Consider the following 10,627-nt stretch of genomic DNA (forward strand, 5'->3'; position numbering starts at 1 on the left):
CAACCAAAAGGTGGATGATACTGTAAACAAAAAATAATCACAAAGGAAGAACCACAACAGGCCTCCCCTCTCGGTGCATATAAAAACATGTCATGCGTCTGAAAACGCGGAATATCGTAAGGTCCAGCATGAACAGGATCAGTACTATCGGCATCAACACGAGGGTAAAGCGCATCCATCCACAAAAAGGCCATACCTGCATCCCGTTTAAAAACCCCCCAAGAAAGAAAAGACATCCAAGGGTGGATTAGACAAAATATTATTTTAACTACTAACCTAACTATACCTAGCTAGCCTAAGTCACAAAATGTTTAAGGCGCAGGCCATTAACCCTAAATATCTCATTTTCAGCATTAATATCCTGCACATCAAGAGAACCATTATCATAAACATTAATCACCTTAAAAGGTCCCAACCAACGAATTTTAAGCTTCCCAGGAAATTTATAATAACGACTATCATAAAGTAAAACTAAATCGCCTTCTTTAAACTCCCGTACTTTAATATTCTGGTCGTGCCATGCTTTACGACGTTTTTGCATTGCTTCTAGACTTTGTAGGGCTAATAATCTTTCCTCATCCAACTTTACCAATTGTAAAATCCGTTGTTTCAAAGATTCAACCTCACCTAGTCGTAATGATAGAGCTACTCGTAAAGTGGGCAACTCTTGCTCAATAGGGAATATAGCATTAGTGCCATAAACTAAATTGAAGGGTGTATTTTGCACTGTCACCTTATAAGTAGTTCTATAGGCCCATAACGCTTCATATAAACGTTCATCCCAATCTCGCCTGTGGGAAGCAACCGTTTTAGTTAAAATCCCACATATAATGCGATTGGTTACTTCAACCTGACCGTTAGCTCTGGGATAATAAGGTGTTGATTTGCGATGTTTAATTTTATAGATTTCCATTAACTCGCTAATAAGACCATTCAAGAAATGGGAACCTCGGTCACTTACTAATTCCAGTGGGCAACCAAAACGTGTAATAATATTCTCATACATAAACTTAGCCACATCAATGGCTTTATCCGTTTTAAGCGCTTTCGCTTCCACCCACTTTGTAATATAGTCAGTACAGACTAAGATATAACGATTCGATCGATATCTAGTAGGCGGATCAATTGGGCCTACAAAATCAATTCCCCATTTCTCAAAAGGTGCTAATGCTAATATAGGTGTCAAAGGGGTTGCAAAACTCTTAGAAGGACGACCAGTCCTTTGACATACATCGCATTTGCGACAATAATAATAAGTATCTTTAAATAGAGTGGGCCACCAATAACCAGCTAATAGAACTTTTCTTGCAGTCAATTCACCGGCAAAATGGCCACCACACGGCTCATCATGCAATGCCTTAAGAACCACTGGGACTTCATCTTCCCTTACACAACGTCGATAGATACCTTCGCGTGGAAAAAATTTATAAAGGTAACCCCCTAATAATCCGTAGGAGCATGCTTGCATTAATATTTGACGTTTCCTGCGCTTATCGGCACCAGGTGGATATCGAGCAGTACTAAGAAAATTCGCAATATCAGCATACCATGGAACTTGTGTCTCCACAGTAAAAAGTGATGCATCCGGCAAATCATCTTCCACACCTTCCTCCTTGTCTGATGTTAATAATCGTGATAGATGATCTGCTAGCACATGAGCTCTACCAGGACGAGTAACTATTTGAAAATCAAACTCTTGGAATAACAACATCCAACGAATCACACGTCCTGAAAGTTCTGCTTTATTAAGCAAATACTTTAACGCCTCATGATCAACATATATAGTAAACTTATTCCCTAATAAATAATGATGAAATTTCTCCACCGCAAATACCATTGATAGGCATTCTTTCTCAGTGGTGGTATAATTCCTTTCTGCATCACTTAAATTTCGACTCGCATAATAAATTGGATGATCCACCTTATTATCATCTGCTTGGCACAAAACAGCTCCTACAGCATACATAGATGCATCAGCATGAATATGGAATTCTTTTGTCCAATCTGGGGGTGCGAGTACTGGTCCTTCAATTAACTTATGTTTGAGAAATTCAAATGCTTTCTGGCAAACACCATCCCAAATAAAAGGAGTATCCTTTCGTAGTAGATTTGTCAAAGGTGATGCCACCTTTGCAAAATCGGAAATAAATCTCCGATAATAATTTAGATGTCCTAAAAATCCACGCAATTGCTTAAGATTTGTTGGAGGTGGAAGTGCAGAAATCTTAATAATTTTAGCTGGATCCATGGCAATACCTTCTTTAGAAACGATATGCCCCAATAAGGTTCCTTTTGGTACTCCAAAAACACATTTATCAGGATTCAAGGATATACCTACTTCGTCACTACGTTCAAATACTTGCGTTAGTAACTCAGGCATTTCTTTTGCCGTACCATAGACACAAAAGTCATCTAAGAAAACTTCCATCCATTGACGTAGAAAATCTTGATAAGCTGCAATCATAACTCTCTGAAATGTTGCGGGTGCATTGCACAAACCAAAAGGCATTACTCTATAAGCAAATGTACCCCATTCAGTAGTAAATGTAGTTTTGGATTGATCTTCAGGATGAATTAGTACTTGGTTGTAACCACTAAATCCATCCATGAAAGAATACAGCTCATGACCAGCAACCTTATCAAGTACCTGATCAGTAAATGGCAAAGGAAAATGATCTTTACGTGTTTTGCTATTCAGCTTTCTATAATCGACACAAATGCGAATCTTCTTACTATTCTTCTTGGGTACTACCACAATAGGAGATACCCATTCACTGTATGCAACAGGATAAATGAATCCAGCATCTAAAAGCTTAGTAATTTCAGCTTTCACTAACTCTGCATACACAGGGTTTGTACGTCGTTGACGTTGACATACAGGTTTTGTGCCTGGTTCTAGATCAATAAAATGCTGACATAATTCAGCTTTGATACCCTTAAGGTCCCTATATGACCAAGCAAAAGCGTCAACATGCAATCGTAGGACTTCTTCGAATCTTTCACGATATGGCGACTCCAATTGGTCTCCTAAATTTAAATATTTTCCTTCTGCCATTTTAAGCTTAACTACTTCAACTTCAGGCTCTTCAATAAATAGAGAGTCTATTCTTCGTGGCTTAATTGTGGGCACATCTTCGGATATCTGCATCAATACATTTCCAAGCAGGTTATTCTTAGTACTTGATTCTGGTGCTTCTTCTCCCACATTCACAGAATTTACTAAGGGTAAAGCCCTATAAGGAATAATAGCCAAGTTATCTTGCGTAGCACCATCAACTTCTACTCCATAGACATTTACTAACTCAGGAAAGGATTTTTCAGTATATCTCTTCCCATATTTATCTAAATCGCCATTATTGACATTTACATTTTTACGAGATTTCATGGTAAATGAGGTTCTTACAGAGTCAATTACGCGAGGTATCTGCTCTGAAGTACATGGATATTGAGCATGTAACCTACGGCGATATCGACGTAAAATTTCGTTATTCTTTTCTAGACATTCCTGATCATCTAAACTCCAAAACCATTGATTATCTTTAAGCTTGAGAATTAATGAATGTAGATTCTCATCCTCCTCGCCCTGAATTCGACAGCCCAAATAATGTATAACTTGTTTCAGTTCCACAAAATTCCTAGGTACTACAGGTTCAAACCATCTAAGTTGTGGCTCTTGCCCATCCCCATAAATAGTAAAATCCATTACTCTTTCTTTTGGATGAGGCAACACCACCGCTTGCATATTGTGCAATTTAACCTTAGTAGGTTCAGATTGGACTCATTGATAACCAATTATGGGTCCCCTAGAACATCAATAAATCTTCTGTGCAATTCCGGTCGAACGCCTAAAAGAATGACACAACCAGGGAACATTTGTAGGGTTTTTCTCTTGAGTCTCTGGTTCAAAAGTATTCTTAGATTTATTTTTTTCCAAAAACCTATCAGTGTCTTCATGTTCTTCCCAATAATTTGTATCCATAGATAACGCTTGGTCCATCTGTAACTCACCCCTACTGAATTTAGATTTCTCTTCTTCTAAATAAAATTCTAAAAGCGAGATTTCATCTAGATATCGCCTTTCTCTAAACTGAAACTCTGCCTTTTCCTTTTGCAACTCAGTAATCTTCTTCATTGCTTCATTTACAGCAGTCAACGCTGCCTCACGCTCTACTTCCAATGTCTCTTCCAATTCTCTAATAATCCTAGCGTAATTGCCATGATGTTCACAAGAAGTCTGTGAAAACCTGTTAAAAGCCGAAGGTGAATCATCCTCATCCTCACGAGATAGTGGTCTTTGTAAGGGTTTGCACCTATGCCTACTTCTCCTTTCTCTTTCCTTCGCTTTTAGCTGATAGTAATAAATCCTTTTAGCTCTATCTGGCAGTTGTCCAAATCCAAAGGGTAAAGCATTTTCCCCATAAGGAAGAGCTTCTAAAATCCTACTCTCAAGCATACTATTATGATTATCAGTAACATCATCTTCTCCCATACCTTCTGAAGAGGTTATTGAAATGTCAGCCACATTAGATATCATTAACTCAGGCATTTCTTCCTCCTCTAATTCATCCATAGAAATCACTTCCGACGTGTTGTAAGCAGAAAATACATCTTCTTGATCATTTCCTTCTTGATTTGTAGATAATTGAAAACATGTTTCAAGCGAATCATCAAGATATTCTGCTTCTTCTGCTGAAAGCATTAAGCAGTCGAGGGTTGTATCTTCGGATGTGGATAACCACTGAGTAATATCGCTATCCGAATCATTGTCAGATGAAAACGCTACAGCATACTCACCAATACCCATCTGTTCTACCTTGTGAGGATGATGTACTATATTGACCTCCACTTTCTCTGCTCCTGCTGGGTGTAGTGTCTTAAATAACCAGGCATAAGGCCCTTCATGATCAGCCCTCTCCATTTCTGAATCATAAAATTCACTGTTGGATTTCTCATCCATTTCACTAACTGCTTCATCTCCTGAATCTTTCAAAAATCCTTTTGAAATAACCTGTATCTTAACCCTATCATTTCGAGGACCAATCACAATTAAACCTTTATACCAGTCCTGAATGCATCTTGCTTGGTATAACCAAGGTCTTCCCAACAGAACAGAATATGATGAAATATTTGTTTGCGAACGAACGATCAAATAGTTCACATGAAATTCTAATCCGGCTACTACAGATTTCACATTTTGCAGTAACCCCAAAGGAGTTACTTTCCTTTGATCAGCCACACGTAAAACAATATGAGTAGGTTCTAGATCCTTCAACCCTAATTCTTGCATAGCTTGTTCTGTCATCAAATTAACTGCTGAGCCACCATCTAACTGCACTTCATGTAGCAAGTGGCCATTAATAGTAGTATCTATAACTAGAGCTCCTGGGTCCACAAATAAATCTACTATTTTTACATCCTTAGTTGTTTTTCCTTTGGAAGAATTTTCACGGATTTTAGAAGCGTTTATCTCAATCCTCTTCCTTCGACGCCGAACTAATTTATGGTAAAGTTGTTTCCGACAAACAGGCGCTATTTCTAACAATTGCCGAAGGTTAATAGTCAATGATATTTCTTCTAATGCAGCCCAAAGATCATAGGTCTTATTTACGGATTCTACATAATCTTTACTCCTTTCCTTAGGAGGAACCAATCTTTCGGGAAAAGGAGCTACTCCCACTTGAATCTTAGGATTTACTAAAGGCACAGGTAATAATGGATGGTCAGAGGAATGCTGCGGAGAATCCGATTCAGGTAGTTCTATATTAGGATCTATGTCCTTAGACTTATCCTTCACTGCTCCGTTTAATTGTGAACTCTCTTCCTCTAAACCTTGCTCCTTCTGTTGTTGCTTTTGTGCCCGAGTAATAACACCAATCATAGGGTCAGCCCTAAAGGTCACCTTACGAGGTATAAATTTTGATTTAACTCCAATATCTTTCCTTATTGTTTCTACTTCAACTAAATTTGCAGCAGACGTTGAAGGTTCGTTAGAGGTTTGTTTCCCTTTGTCAGACATTTTATTATCCTCTCGCTTAGGACAATTCTCTTCATAGTGTCCTTCACCACTACACCTCCTGCAAAGAGGAGTATAGTCTTGATTTTTACGCGCATTTGGACAATATGTGGCTATGTGACCTTCTTGTTGGCATCGATAACAAATTACTGGTCCCCTAGGTCTTTGTTGACCACCTTGTCCCATTGGATTACGAAAATTTCCATTATTTCTTCTAAAAGGAGAATTTCTCCCTCGATTGCCATCACTGTTGTAATTATTTCGAGGCTTTGGGGGTCTACCCTGGGTGGGCAATCCTCGTGGCCTAAAAGGTTGATTGGGTGGTCCAATCTCATAAGTCCTATTATTACGATCCATGTAATTGTAATTCGTTTGCATTGAACGAGCTTGTTGTTGCTCTTGACCTAATTTATGCCAACAATTTGTATCTAAATGACCAGTCTTGTGGCAAAAAGAGCAAAACGGTGGATGATCCGGCATTAACCTTGAAGGCGTCGGACACTCTGTAGCCACATGGCCGTAACCATGACACTTACCACACCAGATATTAGATCGAGGTGGGTTTGAAGTCGAATTTCCCGACGATTGTTGAGCGCTAGATCCTTGTGTCGTTATCGAATAAATTTCCTTCAAAGGCGCTTGTACTGCAGTCATAATTTCCTCCTTTAATTTTCCTAGAGATTTCGCAATAATATCTGCTACTTTTGCTTCATCCAGAGGAGATTGAGATTGCGGCATAGAAGGCATTCCTGTCTGCATCATATAAGCTGGAATTGAAGTGTACGGATTTAGAGGTACACTCGACATGTTTGAGCTTGCGGTTACCGAGGGATTTAAAGGAACGGTCACATAAGACACGTTCTTAGGTACCCCACCTGAAGTGCTTGGATATTCTGTCCGAGATTCTTTGAATAGATCTCTCCGTCGTTGTTGACTAAGCTGCACTTCTTCCCACCATCTAGCATGTGTTTTAGCATCTGCCAACGTAGCTGGTCGTTGTAAACTAACATGCTGATGAACTTCAGGATTAAGTCCATCAATAAACTTACGTTTTTGCGTGGGATCGTCAGGAGCAGGATTCATCTTACGAATGATCGTCTCCATGCGCTCAATATAATGTTCAACACTTTCAGTTGCTCCTTGGGACAGATAATCCAGTTGAAGAGCCAATCTATCTTGAAAACCTTGTCGTCTAAATTTTTCTAGAAAAGCTCTTGATAAGGCATCATAGGTCCCTTTATGTTGAGCATCTAAATTCCCATACCATTTTGCTGCTTCATCTTTTAATGTTGCAGGGAAGATATGAAGCTTTTGGTCGTCATCTATTATCTCATTGGCGACGCAAGTCACCTCAAATCTTTGCGAATGGGCATCGGGATCTTCGTCCCACAATCCCCCGAATTGCGTGAAATCAGCTAATCTAACTGGGTTGCGAGCCATTGTTTCTCTAAATAGTAGCCCTAACCCTAAATCGTTGATAGTATCAAACCACGGAGGTTCCTGAGGTTCCTTAAATAATTGACGCAATCCGAAATTTGACTCTAAATCCCAGTCAAAGAGTAGTTCAATACTCCCGACCGTAGCATTAGCTTCACTCTCCCTAGTTTCACTATTTTTCCTACCTCTTTCCCCAGTGAGACTGCTAGTACTGGAGACAACTTGATTCCATTGATATGAAGCTGCTTCACTTTCCTTTGATAGTGTTCTATCAGTTGATAAGCTAGGTTGAAGAAGTTCTACCGTTGAGTTAGACACAGCGTCTACTCCCAAATTCAGCAATGCATTGACCCTCTCTAGCCTTTCTAATAGCCAAGCCTCTTGTCGCACTGCTCGTTCTCTAACTCGTTGATCCCTAGCTTCGTTTTGCTGCTTCCGTCTCTCTTCTGAATTCATCCACGAGTACAAAACTAGCTGTTACTGTCATACTCCAAAATTACGCTCGTTCTATTTGAAGCTATAAAATTAGGTTGTCGCTTGTATGCGCACTTAGAAGTTTCAAAATAGTTGGCAGCTCTGGGTCTATCTCCCCAAAAGGTAACTTTTCTTCTTGCTCGGGGATTAAACCTAGAATTTCAGCAACCTCTCTCACGTCTTTCGTATCGAAAGAAATTCTTAAACCTCTGGATACACGTATCCAAGGCAACACATCATCCCACACTACTCTTCTAAACGTCCGATAAGCTGTGCGGTGATACCAATCAAAGTGGTACGATACACTGATTGTATTTATCTCTACCGCGTCTATTAACCCAAAGTGTGTCGCTAGTAGAACTATGGTTTGCGCACAGTCGTTATAACCCCAGCTCCAAGAGGATAATTGTTCAACGTCCACAGTTAATTGTGGCCCAAAATATGTGCCTCCCTCTACTAACTCTGTATCTCTCGCCCAGTCTAGCACTTTTCTTTGACACTCCTGGGGCAAATTAGGAAAATAGTCCCTTAGAAAAGAGACTGCGTATTCACTCATAAATAACACTTAGGATCTAAAATACCCTCGGAAGATTTATCACTCGTTCAAGCGCACTTGGCTCCCGGCAGACGCACCAAAAATGACTGGCCAAAGACCAAGCCACTTTTACCCAGGTTAACAAGCCAACTCCTAAGAGTTGTTGCACTAAACAAGTGATTATTTGCACTAATTGTTTTAATTTGACTCGACTTAGCCTTCCCTAAATCTACAACGTTGTTTGTAGTAGTCCAACTGCAAAGATTCTAAACTTCAGTAGATTATACTGGGCACTAATTGCTAAACCTAAGATGACTATGGTTTCTCCTCATCTCTCAGAGGCAGCTCCTCATAATGTTCTCCTGCCATGCTAGTGGCGGTTTATCCAGGAAATGTTTTTAATGTTTGACTTTGGAAAGGTTGTTTCAGGAATATAGATCTCTTAGATCTATTTATATATCTCCGTTTAAAATTCCTTTTTATGTTTTTCTCCGCCTGATTAAAATTAATTCTTTTTATTTGTTTAATTTTAAACAAACATTCAAATCAAATTTTCTGAAGTACCATAAACCCCTAAATTTTAATCTCCCTTGGTAGACATTCCCCACTCCGTATATAAATTTCGTCGTTGCTTATTAGTTTTTAAGTACTTAATTCATTTTGCGAATATAACGTCCTTTCCTTCTTTTCTATTATCAAACATCAACCAGAATAAAACAAGTTCTTCCATACTCTTATGGTTCACATACAACGTTCATTTTAAATCCCGTATTTCCCCTTAGTTTTCTTTAAATTATCCTAGTGGCCCTCCACTCCATATATTTAAGAAGTTGATTTTAAAATGAATAACATGTAAAAATTTAATATAGATGCTGAGGCTTTTCCTCATGCCATCCAATCATCAATTTGTTTGATTTTATTTTGGTTTTAATTTAAACTAAATTTTATAACTGCAACTTAACATTATAAATCATTATAAAGTGTTGTCAAACTTTTTATTTGTAATTTCCCATGTTTCCTAAATGTTCACACCGCATATAATTTCTCTTATCAAAACTAAAACACCATATCTTTTTACAAGCATTTCTTAAGTAAAATATTATTAAATCATTATTTCTTTTCTTTAACCCTTACAACATAAATGCACTAACAAAGCAGATATTTTGTTTCCAATACTTCACTAATAATCCATAGTTTATATCAATAAATAACACATTTTACGTAAAGGAAAACTATGCTTTTTTCTAAATATAACTCTTTTCTAATTTTTAAATATAACAAAAAATCTTTAAAAATCTTGATAGAAATTCAGTAAATTTCCTGACTCATAAGCTTTATAGGAAAAATATCAGAACTTATAAATTTTCAATCAGTCATTTTATAAAAATTTATTTAAGATAATTTTGAGTCATTTTTTAGTGTTTTCGACTGTTTTTGATTTTTAATAAATAAAAACCAGTTCAGATAAATGCAAAAAACCATGTATCATGAGAAAACATATTAAAAGACATGTTTTAAAAATATTAAATTAAAGAAATTATCATGCCATATCATTTATTTTAGATAAACCAGTTAGACACTTACTTGGAAAACCCGCGAGTCGTGATTGCGTCTTTGGGGTCCACGTCCTCTTGCAGTCCGGCCAAGGTAGGTCTATCGTCCAACCACTCGTTTCAACCGTGAGCTCACCAATTCTTTTACTCTCTCGCCATTCCTCACACGACTGTTAGTCTATGGCAATGGGAATGACCTTTTTCTCTTAAATTAAAGATTAAACTCTTAATCAAGAGTTGATTGGTTTTTTTTTTGTTGATGAAGCGACGACTTATGAGGGAGGTGGAGACTAATTCAATATCTCCATGAAAAAATTTGGACCATTTCTCGATTTGTGCGTGTCATCCTTGCGCAGGGGCCATGCGATTTGACGAGAACAAAATCCTCTACCAGCCTATAATCTCAGTTTACCCAAGTACATTGAGGCTCTAGATTGATGATTAGAGAAATATCACGGCGATGGAGGAGAAGAGAAAGTGGTATCATTTTGGACATGGAATGAATGGAATTGTCTTCTTTCTGCTATCGTGACTTCATTTCTACCCAATTATCAATCAAATGGTCAAAAATTTGGTGCCCTCCATCTCTTTCTCTCCTTTGAAAATGTTGCCTTG

At 38.1% G+C, this 10,627-nt stretch overlaps 1 pseudogene; it reads right to left on the bottom strand.

Moving 5' to 3' along the window:
* Positions 1-10,322: 10,322 nt before the first annotated feature.
* LOC148016685 (U6 spliceosomal RNA) lies at positions 10,323-10,381 on the bottom strand (annotated as a pseudogene).
* Between the last annotated feature and the right edge of the window lie 246 nt (positions 10,382-10,627).

Source organism: Lygodium microphyllum, chromosome 23 (genome assembly GCF_053477565.2).
Source record: "Lygodium microphyllum isolate KBCC chromosome 23, Lygodium_microphyllum_v1.1.10, whole genome shotgun sequence".
NCBI lineage: Eukaryota > Viridiplantae > Streptophyta > Polypodiopsida > Schizaeales > Lygodiaceae > Lygodium > Lygodium microphyllum.